General features: G+C 37.9%; 1 long non-coding RNA gene across 1 annotated transcript in view; it reads left to right on the top strand.

The window, feature by feature from the left end:
• The window catches only part of LOC136173673 (uncharacterized), a 487,437-nt gene that overhangs the window by 337,530 nt on the left and 135,754 nt on the right, over positions 1–14,153 (top strand). The gene's annotated exons all lie outside the window — the stretch shown is intronic.

Below are 14,153 nucleotides of genomic sequence, written 5' to 3'. Positions count from 1 at the left end.
TACAAACTAGAAAACAGTCAAGCAACTACTTTAAAGTACAGAAAATAAAAACTGACAGCATAGAACTCCTAACCAAGCAAAAATGTTTTTCAAAAATGACAGCTATATACTTTTTCAGACATACTAAAGCTAAAATAATTCATCACTAGCAGATTCACACTAAAAGAAATGTTAAAGGAAGTTCATCAAACAGAAGAAAATCATGCCAGATGAGAATCTGAATATATACAATGAATGAATAACATCAAAAATACTAACATAAAATTGATTTTTAAAGCAAAAGTGATACAAAGTACTGTGGTATTTATAATGTGTAGAAATGAAATGTATGACAACAATAATAAAAATGTTGGGAGGAGAGAAATCAAGGTTATTGTTATAAGGTTCTTATAATATATGTGAGGTAGTATAATATCACCTGAGGTTAGATTTTGACAAGGTGCATTCTGTGAGCTCTAGGCAATGAGTAAAATAGTAATAGTTATTGCAATAAGCAAGCAAAGATACACAATAAAATTATAAAATTTACTGAATCCAGAAGAAAGCTGTAAAATATAAGTGAAAAAAGAGCAAAATGGATAAATAGAAAACAAATAGCAAGATAGACTTAAACCCTTACCACCTATCTTATAAATGGCCTAAATATCCAAGGAAAAGGCATAGACCACCATATTGGATTAAGAATAAATAAGTAAAGCATGAACCAAATAAAGGCATACCTTGGAGATATTATTGGTTTTGTTCCAGACCACTTCAATAAAGAGCAATAAAGCAAGTCACATGAATTTCTTTTTGTTTGTTTCCCAGGGCAAATAAAACAATAAACTATAGTCTATTAAGTTTGCAATAGAATTATGTCTAAAAAATTGTACATACCTTAATCTGAAAATACTTTATTGCTGAAAGAAAAACCCAAAAAACTACCATCATCTGACAATGCAGGGTTGACAAAAACCTCCAATTTGTAAAAAAAAAAAAAAACAACAACAAAAAACACCTTTCCCTGTTACCTGCTTCTATTTTGGTTAGATAGTTTTTCTTGAGAAACGGACAAGGATGTCAAGTTATCAGTGATTCTGCCCTCCAAATATGAATTTCTCAGCCCTAAATGCACCCAGGAAGGAAAACCATACCTGCAATCTGGCAGCCATCAGACTGCAGCCACTCCCTATCGTGGTGGTGGTGGTGTTCAGTTGCTCAGTCCAGTGTATTCTCGACTCTCAGCTAACCCACGGACTGCAGCATACCAGGTTCACCATCTCCTAGAGCTTGCTCAAACTCATGTCCATTGAGTTGGAGATGCCATCCAACCATCTCATCCTCTGTTGTCCTCTTCTCCTGTCTTCAATCTTTCCCAGCATCAGGGTCTTTTCTAATGAGTCAGCTCTTCACATCAGGTGACCAAAGTATTGGAACTTTGGCTATAGCATCAATCCTTCCAATAAATATTCAGGAGTGATTTCCTCTAGGATTGACTGGTTTGATCTCCTTGCAGTCCAAGGGGCTCTCTGGAGTTTTCTCCCACACTCCAGTTTAAAAGCATCAATTCTTCAGTGCTCAGTATACTTTGCAGTCCAACTCTCACATCCATACATGACTACTGGAAAAATCATATCTTTGATTACATGGACCTTTGTTGGCAAAGTGATGTCTCTGCTTTTTAATATGCTGTCTAGGTTGGTCATAGCTTTTCTTCCAAGGAGCAAGTGTCTTTTAATTTCATGGCTGCAGTCACCATCTGCAGTGATTTTGGAGTTCCCAAAATAAAGTCTATCACTGTTTCCATTGTTTTCCCATCTATTTGCCATGAAATGATGAAGCCAGATGCCATGATCTTCATTTTTTGAACGTTGAGTTTTAAGCCAGCTTTTTCATTCTCTTCTTTCACCTTCATCAAGTGGCTCTTTAGTTCTTCCCTTTCTTCCATAAAGGTGGTGTCATCTGCATATCTGAGGTTATTGATATTTCTCCCTGCAATCTTGATTACAGCTTGTACTTCATCCAGCCCAGCATTTTGCATAATGTATTCTGCATATAAGTTAAATAAGCAGAGTGACAGTATACAGCCTTGATGTACTCCTTTCCCAATTTGGAGTCAGTCCTTTGTTCCATGTACGGTTTAAACTATTGCTTCTTGACCTGCATACAGCTTTCTCAGGAAGCAGGTAAGGTGGTCTGATATTCCCGTCTCTTGAAGAATTTTCTACAGTTTGCTGTGATTCACACAGTCAAAGGCTTTAGCATAGTCAATGAAGCAGAAGTAGATGTTTTCTGGAATTCTTTTGCTTTTCCTATGATCCAATGGATATCTTTTCTAAATCCAGCTTGAACATCTGGAATTTCTTGGTTCGTGTACTGTTGAAGCCTAGTTTGAAGAGTTTTGAGCATTACTTTGCTAGTGTGTGAAATGAGTGCAATTGTGTGGTAGTTTGAACATTCTTTGACATTACCTTTCTTTGGGATTGGAGTGAAAACTGACCTTTTCCAGTCTTGTGACCATTTCTGAGTTTTCCAAATTTGCTGGCATATTGAGTGCAGCACTTTAACAGAATCAGAACTCTGAGGAACTCAGGATGTGAAAAACTCAGGATTCTGGCCCAGATAGCTGAGATGCAAATGAAAGGAGTCATTTCAGTGAACCCAGATAGTAGCATCTTCCCTTTTGTAAAAAAATGATAAATTCCTTAATTTGAAATATCTGGCTTCCTTTGAAAGTGAAAAGTGAAAGTGAAAGTCATTCAATTGTGTCTGGCTCTTTGCAACCCCATGTACTATACAACCCATGGAATTCTCCAGGCCAGAATACTGGAGTGGGTAGCCTTTCCCTTCTCCAGGGGATCTTCCCAACCCAGGGATCAAATTCAGGTCTCCTGCATTGCAGGTAGATCTTCACCAGCTGAGCCACAATTAACAGTCATCTTTTGATATTCAGGTTACCTGCCCTTTGTTGTAAGCTTCTATATAACCTAGTTCCTCTCTTGCCTCCTCAGAGCAGTTCTCTCAGGGTTACTTGAGATGCTGTCTCCCAGGCTTGAAGTCCTAAAAATTCCCACCAAATAACATGTAATTCTCAACTTTCAGGTTGTGACTGTTTTTTGACATTCTGAAGACAGAAATTTAGCTGTTTGACCCTATAAAATTGGGTTGCTAAAGATCCTCCGCAGTTGATAATCTTATTAATTGATAGGTTAGTTCTAGCTCTGCATTCCAGAATCTTGGGCTCAAAGGCTCATTGGATCTCTCCCTTGTCAAATCTCAGGACTGTTAACTCAGTTGAAAAAAGTACTGAGCATCCACTGTGTTTGGCACCATGCTGGGCACTGCTATACCACAGTGAACAAGACAGACCTTCATCAGAAGAATTCACTTTAACTTAAAGTGCACTAAACAGAAATACATAGCAGAGCAACACTTCATGATTATTTAAAATGGGGATGGTGAGTATATTTTCTTGCCTTCCTAAATTTACAAAATAAGCTAAGAACAATCTAGCTAAGAAGCGATGCCTACATAAACCAAGACCTCCAGGTTCTAACTTTTCTGTGCTTCTATAACTGACAAATTCTCTGTGAGTAAAATATTCTTTCTCTAGAAATGTTCATGCAGTTAATCTGGCCTTCCTCAGGCCCTGCGGGCTTGTGAGTCGTTCTCTGCCTTTGAAACAATGGTGCATATTTCTGCTCTGCTCTGCTTTGATCTCTCAGTTCTACTCTCAGAGCCAGTCTTATTGTCTCATTTCTAAGTTCTCGGGGGCATCATTTTATAGATTTCTGTATTCACAACCCTCAGAAGAAGTTTGAGCTCTTTTCTACTCCTTTCTAAGAGTGGACTTTGGCATTAATCTCCTTAAGTAAATGTACTATAGATTTAACACATTCCTTCTAATATTGCTCTGTGTATCCAGCTACATGGCAATGGTGGTATTTCAACTCTTAGTCCTGTTAAAAGCTATTAGTGATGATTACTAGAGTAGATATTGCTAATGTAGTAGCTGTTTTGGCCTGTAGAAATAAGTAGGATTTGGGCACTAGTTTTATGATTATGAAATGAGATATGAATACTTAAATCTTTTATGATTATCATTGTCACTTTATTGAGACTAAGAATTTAAATTTACTTTTAGCAAGAGCCAATTAAGTAGTAGAGAGAAAGTGAAATTGTATTTTATTCTAGATAATCAAATAGATGCTTTCTGATTCTATTTTTAAAGAAATTCCTTTTAAAACAGACTTTTGGATCTGGGAGTCTTGAAGGTGTCATTTGACTTAACATCTTGTCTCTACACATTTCTATGACCAGACAACTATTGTTTAAAACTCTTTATTGGACTATAGTTGCTTTACAATATTGTTAGTTTCTGCTATACAGCAAAGTGAATCAATTATATGTATGCAAATATCCCCTCTTTTTCAGATTTCCTTTCCATTTAGATCACCACAGAGCATTGAGTAGGGTTCCCTGTGCTATAAAATAGTTACCTATTTTATACATAGTAGTGTATATACATCAATTCCAATATCCCAATTCATCCCATCCTCTTCCCTCCTTGGTATCCATACATTTGTTTTCTACACCTGTGTCTCTATTTCTGCTTTGCAAGTAAGTTCATCTGTACCATTTTTCTAGATTCCACATATAAACAATATTATATAATATTTTTCCTTTAAAGATTCTAGAGATGGAAGTTCCCCATGTCCCTTGTATACTGATTTCAAGTTTAGTTTCCTATATAGTTCTTCTGTGTTCAAGAAACTCACAGTCTTATTGAAGAAGGAATTCATAGGGCCTGGACTCCATCTCAGGCCTGTCCATGCTGATCGTGCTAGGCCGCCTCTCCAATGGACTCTGAACTCTGTGCTTAGTGCCTGTGGGAATGACAATGGAAGGATAAGACCCCATCTGGGCAGGGGAATCTTAAAGATCACATCCAGGTTACTCATTGCCTAAGAGAAGACAGACACTAATCACCCCTGCCTCGGGACAGTATCTATCGGAATGTAACCACAGGCTTATTGCTTATTAACTGTTTGAACACATAACATGTGAATGATGGGGTTATTGTGATTTTATTTACCCTGCCTTTGTAAGCCTCAAGGGATTTGGGCTGGTGGGTTTGGACACTACACATGGGGTATAAAAGATTTTCACAAATGCTGGTCAGGGCCCTTGGCTAAGAGGAGACTCTGCCTTGGGCCCGCCGGTGTAATAAACTGCACTCCACTATCTGCATTGTCCTTCTGAGTGAGTTTGTTACCCGGAAAGCATGGCTATAACATTATGGAGAAGACAAATGTGTCCATTCACAATTAAATATAGTGAGGCACATATTAATACAAGGATGTAGCAAATTCTCTGGGAGCACAGGGTCAGACAGCGTTTCACAAAGAAATCTTGGGGAAATGTGGAAAACTTTAGAATTTGCAAGTGCTTCTTGCACTGGACTGTGTAAACCTTCCAATTTTAGTGCACATGTTATAACATGTGTTCTTTCTATGTTGTTAAACTTAATGTTGAGGTGGGAAGAGACACTAATTTCCTCTTATCAACTTCTCTTACCTGTAGAGATTCACATATATCCATGGATCTCACAAAGAAGAATTATAATAAATCTCTAGATCTCTGCTGGAGGGGAAAAGAAAGGGACTTATTTTCATCAACAGGCAGTATTCAACATGTCTCAAGATTGAAGGCTCAGCAGATTATCAGTGTAACCAGGCCTAACTTAGCAAGAATTGATTAAATGAACTCTGTCATTTGAAAGTTTCTTTTCTTTTCTTTTCTTTCTCTTTCATGCTCACAGGTACAAATGTTTGAATCCCAAAGCACCATGGCAGTGATTTCTCTCTCAAAATGTCTGGGGTCTCCAGCCTTGATATGTTTATTCATTGAAGATTCGGGTATGGATAGGGCCATTGATTCCTTCTGAAATTACCCTAAATCCCAAGAGACCACTTTTCCAACTGAATCTTTATGCTGTAATTTGAATGCCCTGAGTGGCCTTTTTCATGGAGTGTAAATGGGATTGTCCAGCTGTCAGAGGATACTGTTCTTTGGTACCCAAATAATTAGACCAAGAGGGAGGTTAACAAAGAATGTACTTAAGTGTTTGAGTAAACAACTCCCTTATGATCCTTTTTATATTGTTGTCCAATGTATTTTTTGATAAGAAATAATGAATCATCTCTTTCTGGCTTCATAGATTTCCTTCAGTGTTTTACTGAGCTCTATCTAGTTCTCATTTTCCCAGCTATAGTTTTGGTGCCAGATACTGCTGCCTGGCAGAAATCTATCCTTGTTTTTTCATAGAACCCCACTTGGTTCATGGTATCAATGTATGCAGCTAAAATCCACATCAATTCCCCAAGTACCCTTATAATAAAGGGTGCTCATAAAACACTGTCTTAGTAAGTGGAAGTCACAAGGTAACAGAGATTCCCAGATGGCACAGTAGTTAAAAATCTGCCTGACAATGCAGGAGCTGCAGGAGTTGTAGGTTTGATCCCTGGGTCTGGAAGATTCCCTTGGAGGAGGAAATGGCAACCCACTCCATTATTCTTTCCTGGGAAATCCCATGGACAGGAGTCTGGAGGGCTACAGTCCACAGGGTCACAAAAAGTTGGACCTGACTGAGCACGTATGCTCCAGGTAGCACTGCTGCAGACCTATCATTTTCTTGATAAAATAGGATCAATTTAGCTCATATGAGCCTTTTGCCCTTCACATTTTACCACATCTTTGGAGTAAAGGATTGATGACCAGTAGGAGGGAGTCACATCTGCAATCAAGGGAATTGAAGCCACAGTCTAAGGAGAGCAGATCAGATGTTATTGGAGGCCCCATTCCGCCATGACATCCTTGAGCAGCCACACCAGTGCTGGATTGTTTCAACCATTTATGTAAATAACAAATCATGATTTGGTTGAGTCATCATGGTTGAGTTTCTGTTACCTGTAACTGAAGGCATTGCTTTTCTACTGATTGACTACTTTTCCCTTTTCTTTGGATAGGCCATTTAGTATTATAGAAAGAGAACCTTTGATGTTTGATACACCTTGATTCAAATTTCAATTCTGCCTCTTATTAGCCTGATCCTGCACAAGTCATTTTACTGATTAATTAGTTTCCTTATATAAAAAGCAAATAGTAATACCTTTCTCTTAGAATTGTTACAGTACTAAAAAGGATAGTTATATCAAGATATTTAAAAATTAATGTATTCAAAAAAGTTCTTTCTGGTGTCATCTCATGAAAACATCATTATTATCATCATACATAAGTATTTGTTAATTCTGGACTGCAAAAGATTCTTTGCTTGAAGCTCATTTAGGATAAGTTCCTAGAATTCTACCTTATCACACAATGAAAAATAAAAAATCTAAATTGTGAATAAAAGAGTCATTGCTTTCTCATAAACAAAAAACATAAAAAATGAGTATAGATCTTAAAAAATTCTATTCATTGAAGTAGAACTGGCTTATTTATATTCTATCCTTAATCTCTATTTCCTAGAAATTGGTGTCAGTAAAATGTCCATGGGGAAAGAAATGGATATCAGCTACCACAAACCACCAAAAAGTAGTTCTCTTCAAAGTGAAAAATTTTAAATCCTTTTAGAAAAGAGTAAAATTTCCTTCATCATAGGTGGCATGAAGCCCAGAAGAGAAGTAGGAAATTTAGATTATAGTACCCCTGGGTTCTATACTCAGTACCATTACTTGCTAGGCCTGTGACCTTGGCCAGGTTCTAGGTTAGGGAGCTTCAGCTTCTCTGAGTGGACCTGTATTAATTATTTTAAAAGATCATACATATTAAGTATCTGATATATTTCTTTAGCACAAAACAAATACTTAATTTTCAAACAGAGCTATTATTATTTTAAGTAAATACAGTGGGAGGAATAGATATTTACACCATCATGTGCTGTGGGCCATTCTAAGGCAACTGTGCTGCTGATCATAAAACCTCCAATTACAGTAGATTGTAGAACCAGAAGCTTTCAGAGTCACTGTATTATACTATGTAAATCTAAGAGTCTAAAAAACTCAAGTCTTTTTTGGAGGCCACAGTTAGCTTCTGATCAGTTTTCCTAAAACATCTCAAATTGCCTCTACATCCTTGCCCATTAAAAAATTCACTCCATAGAAACCTTTTGAAATATTCTTCCTCTCCCTCAAATTGACAATAAAAGAGAAAATGGTCTTTAGTCATCTTAAACATAATTTAAAAATTTCTAGATAGTTCTTGTCAGTTAAAAATTGAAAGGGAAGGAGGGAGGAAGGTAGGAAAGAAGGATGGAAGGAAGGAGAGTAGAAGTGAAGGGAAGAAGGAAAAGATTTATATTAGGATGATACTTGAGGGGAAAGGTATCTGCAGTAGAACTGCTCTAAGATGTACTTCTGCTGAGTGACTGAGAAGATCCTATCTGCTGTGGGGAATAGTACTAATTAGTGCTCACCACTCCTGGTTTCCTGAAGCCAATCACCACCAGTACAAGCAGAGGGAGAAACGACACCATACATCTCTGAGATTGTTCCATTCACTGCTACCGATGGCCAACAACTAAGCAGAATGTTTGCTTAAAATTGTTGTCAATTACTTGTAAGCAAGGATTTTATGGAATAGCTTACTGAGTTCAAACTGTGTCATTAACACTAAATTATGATATCATGCCAACAAAATTAAAAAAAGTATTAACATATCTGCTGACATATTACCATTATCCAAAATCTGTGTTTATGAAGAATGCTATTGATGGTCCTCATTTCCTACAGGAAAACCATCTGTCAGTGTAATGTGGCAGGATGTGGTTTTATTAGGCATAGTGCCGTTAATGCACTGATTAGAACTCGGAAAAGTGTCTTGCAGATAATATTTGAAGAGTGACTATTTATTGATGAATCAGATTCCAAGACATGTTACTAAGCCCAAGCTTGCTCTGGTTGCCACACAGCATGCCAGGGAGACAAGTTGTTGGGGCAAGGAAGAACAATTGTTATCAGAAAGCCAGCAGAGAAGATGGCAGACTAGAGTCTCAAAAAAACCCCATCTTGTCCCAGACTGGATTCAAGATCTTGTTATATAGAGGAGGGGAAGGGGAAGGGGCTCACTGCCATATGGACCAATAATTTAGCAGGACCAAAGCATCACCCCTTGACCGTTGCTTTCTTCGGGGAGGAGCTTGAGCTGGGACCCACTGCAGCATGCATGAATGGCTGCTATAGGTTGCACCTGCCTCCGCCCCCCATTTTATTATTGCTGTTTAGTCACTAAGTCATGTCTGACTCTCTGTGACCTCATGAACTGTAGCCCGCCAGGCTTCTCTGTTCATGGGATTTTCCAGGCAAGAATATGGAAGTGGTTTGCCATTTCCTTCTCCAAGGTATCTTTCCAACCTAGGAATGGGACCTGAGCCTCCTGCATTGGAAGGCTGATTCTTTACCACTGAGCCACCAGAGAAGCCTACACCATTACATACAGACCCCCAAAAGAAACTGCAGTGGGGAGAATTTATTTTGGAGTTTTGGTACAAATAATGAGAATAATTCATGCCTATTCATTATTTTACTTAGAGGTCTTTACTCTCCTGAATTGCAACAGAAATTCTTGCAGTTCTACTGAGTATTTTATTTTTGAAATGATTACATTTCTTTCCACTTATAGTTTATTTAATCTTTGATTAAATAGAGCATCCCTGGCAGCACTCTAGCACTCTACTTTTCCTTTTTTTTTTTTTTTTTTTGGTATAAGGATGCCTGTAATGGAAATGTGAACTGAGTGTTGTTATAAAGAAGAAAATCTTTAAAGGGCTTCAGAGAAGAGGTGCAGTTTGAAGCCAAGATGAATAATAGATTCTGAAGAGGCAAAATACAAGAAATCAGATCATGTACAGAGTCACATTCAGAGAGTGGTGAGAAGTCCAGTGTGATTGTAGTACAGAGGACAGACAGAAGTGGAGAGACATGGGAAAGTGGAGGAGGGGTGGAAAGATAGGCCTTAAAAGATAAACTGGAGATAGACTATTTTACTGAAACTAACATGGAAATATCATTGACCAGTACCACCATTTACTTAGCACTTACTCTGCTGGGTGTGATAAGCATCATATATAATTTAATATTCTTAAGTGCTTCATAAGGACATTATTAACATCTCCATTTGATGAGTGAGGAGGCTGAGTCATAGGAAAATTACTTCTCCAAGATCACACAGCTGGTATGGGATGAAGTCATAATTCAGCCCAGTTCTGTGGGATTCCAAAGCCCATTTGCTTAGCTGTTTAGTGTGTTATTTCCCAGTATGCTGTGGAGATTCTTCTGGTCTATACCAAGATGTATGCACATTATCCTTTAGGCATGAAAAAAATCAATGAAGGGTTTCAGACAAGAAAGTGAAGTGGTATAGAGGACAGTGTGACAGTCAAAGCAACATGGGACTGCTTACTGAGCTATCCGTATTGATATGTCTATATTCATAGGTACACACACATATATATATGTATATATATATCATATTTATATATATTCAACTATAGCTCTGTATCTATATTCATATCTACTGTTTGGCAGTGAAGAATATCGAGTAGTTTGAAATAAACCCTAAATTTCTATGTTTGGATACTGGTTGAATTATAGGCCATTAAACCAAGAAAATAATGTAAGAAAATCAAGATAAGAGATAATGAAATTCATTTTCTACATGTTGAATTGGAAATACTTATAGAGTACTAAGGACAGTTGGCATTTGAATATCTTTCTTTAAGCTCACTGTCTTTCAGGCTCACACTATCCAGAATTGAAAATGTTGCTAATTTTTTTTCCAGGGTCTAAACTTGGAGTCTGAAGTGAGATGGATGAATGACAATGCCCTTAAACACTATGACTCTCCACCTCTGAAACACATTAAGCAGCAGGGTTTACGACTGGTTACACAGGACATGAAAAGGAATATGGCTCCCATCTCCCTCTGGCTCCGGGATTGGTATAAAAGAGAATAGAGTTCCCCAGCCATGTCCTTCTCACTCTGTTAGCCAACAGGCTTCTTGGGACATAGAAGGGGAAGTTCAAAGACTTGCTTTAGAGTCCACAGAGGCGCTTTTTAAAACAATGACTCCTTGAACCTGAACTTAATGAATCCTGTATATCAGAATCAGGAATATAAATTCTTAAAAAGCTCTACAAATAGTATAAAGAGTAACTAGCATTTCTAATAACAAACATATATTGAGCACTTACGGCTGTCCTTTCCTAAGTGCTATAAATGAATTCACACAATTAATCCTCCCTACAACTCTGAGAGATTTTTCTGAGGATTTAGCCACTCATGAGCTGGTTTGATCTATCTCACTCATATCCACTTGCTTTTCTGCTATAATATGCATGTTTAATTTCTTCAGTCATGTCTGAAATAATGGTAAAACAACCTTCTGCATATTGTTTGCATGTTTTTCTCATATACTTAGATTATGATAACTGGTTAGTCACAATATAATTCTGAAGGAAAACAACCACGTACTGACACTAATCCATTGCAGATTTATGTTAATGCTGCTGCTCTATATGTATCTTTACTAACGTATTCTACAAGAAACATTTGTTGATGCCTGGTATTAACTGAATAATGTGCTAAGTGCTCAGGATACATAAGTAAAGAAATATATGGTCTCCTTGCACTGAGGAACTAAACAAACAGATAATCTTCCTTTCTCACCAGTATTTATTCTCTTCCATAATTTTGTATCCCAAAGGGGTCTTTTTCTCCTGTGTCTCCCCTGTTCAGGGTTCCCTTGGTGGCTCAGCTGGTGAAGACTCTGCCTGCAATGTGGGAGAATTGGGTTTGATCCCTGGGTTGGGAAGATTCCCTGGAGAAGGGAGTGGCTAACCACTCCAGTCTTCTGGCCTGGAGAATTCCATGGACTGTGTAGTCCATGGGGTCGCAAAGAGTTGGACACGGCTGAGTGACTTTCACTCCGATGTGACAATCCAATCAAGAAAGGGTTTGAGGTACTTGAACACCTAAATTAATCTTTTAAAATATATGTCATCTTCCCACCACTCACATCATTGCTATTATGGTTCCTTCTTGTCTTCTGTCCCCAGTCTCAAGCTCCAGGACACCCCAAAGGGAAATTAGAAATTAACAAGATGTAATAAAACCAAGTTGGAAAAACCAGAACAAATAGAGTTCTAAAAGACAAATGCTGGTGTCAATCAAAGCCTTAAGCAGGCCAAATTAGCTAAATCAGTGTGAGCAACCTAAAAACTGTAGGATTATATAAGGCAAAATTAAGAAAGCGAGACCTAGAGAGGCTCAGACTCACAGATACAGGACATAGGCAATTGTAATCACCTAATAGAGCCTAAGGATAGGGACTGATGGGCAGGGAAATGACAAGGTCCTGACCCTTTCTCTATTCATGGCTTAATGCAAATATTCAGCTTTGTTCAGATACAGACATTGGTAATAAAAGCCGACAATGCCAAATTATATGAAAAATATTTTGCAAAACTGGGCATTCCAAATAAGACTGAAAAATGGCAACAATCCCAAGTTGCCTCTCAATGCAAGGCAATTTTTGGCTTTGTCCCTAGTTAATTTTCTGAAGGATCAAATTGTTTTTAATGTGTCATGGTGGTGGGTAACTAGTTTTTTTTTATTATGTAAACGGGGATAGAACCCATAGAAGGGTGTCTTAGGAAAATAGATTTCATCTCCATATAATGATAATAATAATCCTAATAATATAGTTACATTTATTAATTTAAAATGTTTATTAAATACCTATTAAATACCTGATAGACCAGATCCTGTTCTAGTATTAGAGCTATAGATCCAATTGTGATAGACAAAAATATCTTCTCTCATAAAGTTCATATTATATTCTAGTACTGCAAGGAAGACAATAAACTTAAGTAAGTCATTTTCAGAATGTCTTGAAGGTTGAATAAGTGAGATGACAAGAATAAAGTAAGGAGGATGAGGAATGTTGAGGGCAAAGAATGATTGCAATTAAAATACAATAGTCCCTGGAGAGGGTGAGGAAGCAGCCTTTCAGATTCCTGAAAGGAACTCCCAGTGGAAAGAACAACCAATGCAAAAAATTTGAGGCAGAAGTATGCCTTCTGTGCTCAAAGTGGGGATTAGAGTGGCTGGAGGAGAGAGAGGGAAAGTGTGATAGAGAAGGGGGGAAGGGGAAGAGGAGAAGAGGGGACACTCATGGGACTGTGTTTCTGAAGAATTTGGATGAGATGGAGGAGATACTGGGAGTTTGAAGCAGAGGAACACTGTGATCCAATGTCTCTTTTATATACAGACAGTAAAAATAGGGAGTGGGAGGCAAGAGTGTGTTGGCAGGAGAGCAGATGAGAGTCCCTGAGTGTTTTCTAAGCCCTGTCCCAATGCTGTGAACTTGGCATAAGATTTTGTCATAAGACTTTGAGGAATGTGATTCCATTTTACTGCTGAGGAACCTGGGACTCAAAGAAGTAAAGCCCCAGGTCCCATAGCTGATGAGGTCTATAGAATTCTAAACACCATGCATTTAGGTGTTTTCCATGCTATGAATTCATAGAAACATTTATTTAATAAATAGGCACATGAATCCAAGGGGGTATAGCAGTAAGCAAGACAGATATGGTCCATGAAGAGCCTACTGCAAGGGGTTGATTTTAGAATTCTTTCAAAACAATAAATATATAATTTTAAATGATGACTAATGCTCCCAAGGGAAATGCATGATGTTATGAAAATGCATAAAACTTTAGTTTAGGAGGCAAGGCCAGGAAAGGAAAGGCTTTGCAATGAAAGTGACAATCAAGCTGAAACCTAAAGAAGAAAAAGGAATTATTCGTGGAAAGAAGTGAGGGAAGATGTTTTCAGGCATATGCATGGAAGCAGCAAAGAGATTAAACTGTTCAGAAACTGAGGAGGGCTGGTGATGTGCAGAGGAGGGGAGAGTGGTGACAGATGACGTGGGAACAGTAGGCAGGTCTTGCCGGGTCTGAGTGGCCATAGTGTGGAGTTTAGAATTTCTCTTAAATACTCTGAGAAGTTCTGAGTATGTTTTCTACAGGAAGTGGTCTGATTTAATTTGGATATTACATGATCATTTGTGATTTATGGAAGGAGAGTTTCTTGCTCTTTAATATCCTCCTTTC

This window comes from Muntiacus reevesi, chromosome 8 (assembly GCF_963930625.1).
Source record: "Muntiacus reevesi chromosome 8, mMunRee1.1, whole genome shotgun sequence".
NCBI classification, from domain to species: domain Eukaryota; kingdom Metazoa; phylum Chordata; class Mammalia; order Artiodactyla; family Cervidae; genus Muntiacus; species Muntiacus reevesi.
This window is presented reverse-complemented; position numbering and strand designations above follow the sequence as displayed.